The 805-nt window shown below is 42.5% G+C and overlaps 1 protein-coding gene across 1 annotated transcript in view; it reads left to right on the top strand.

The window, feature by feature from the left end:
* The window catches only part of LOC110391778 (maltase-glucoamylase, intestinal-like), a gene marked incomplete at both ends in the record, with an annotated part of 52,135 nt that overhangs the window by 42,342 nt on the left and 8,988 nt on the right, over window positions 1-805 (top strand).

Below are 805 nucleotides of genomic sequence, written 5' to 3'. Positions count from 1 at the left end.
TTATTCTGCATCATTAAGAAATTCTTCTCCATTTCCGTTGAGTTGGGTTGAACCCCGTTGACCACATTGTCCTCAGACTCTTCGTTCCATACAGTTCACAGCTGAAAATACCGAATTATTTTTCACAAGTGAAAATACTGAATTCAGTTTTACAGGCAAAAATACTGAATTCTATTTCACAGCTTAAGATACCGAATTATACTTCACGGTTGAAAATACTGAATTATTTTTAACAGCTGAAAATACCAAGTTATATTCCATGGTTGAAAACACTGAATAATATTTCATGGTTGAAAATACCAAATCATGTTTCGCAGTTGAGAACACGGAGCTGTATTTCACAGCTGAAAATACCAAATCGTATTTCACGTCTGAAAATACCGAATTAGGCTTTGCGAATGAAAATACCGAATTATTTTTCACAGCTGGAAATACCAAGTCTTTCACAACTGAAATTCCTAAATTCCGTTCTCCTTGCAGGTATGATGGAGTTCAGCCTCTTTGGAATATCCTACGTAAGTCCCTCATTCGTTCCTTCCCCCCACCCTCCCGGCTCCCCCTTTATTACTTTATTTTCACCAATGAAAGCGCGCAGCGCTGCCGCGTTGGGATTTTGGAATTTTCATCGGAGCATTCTTCGGGATTTTCAGACTGGAGCGGACATCTGCGGGTTTTTCTCGGACTCGGAGTACGAGCTGTGCGCCCGCTGGATGCAGCTGGGAGCCTTCTACCCATTTTCAAGGAACCACAATGGGAAAGATTCCAAGGTGACCGTGACCCCCCATCGCCCACCTCCCACAGATCC

The sequence above is a fragment of the Numida meleagris genome, unplaced genomic scaffold (genome assembly GCF_002078875.1).
Source record: "Numida meleagris isolate 19003 breed g44 Domestic line unplaced genomic scaffold, NumMel1.0 unplaced_Scaffold502, whole genome shotgun sequence".
Taxonomy (NCBI): Eukaryota; Metazoa; Chordata; class Aves; order Galliformes; family Numididae; genus Numida; species Numida meleagris.
Note: the sequence above shows the minus strand (reverse complement) of the source record. Positions and strands in the feature narration are given on the sequence as shown.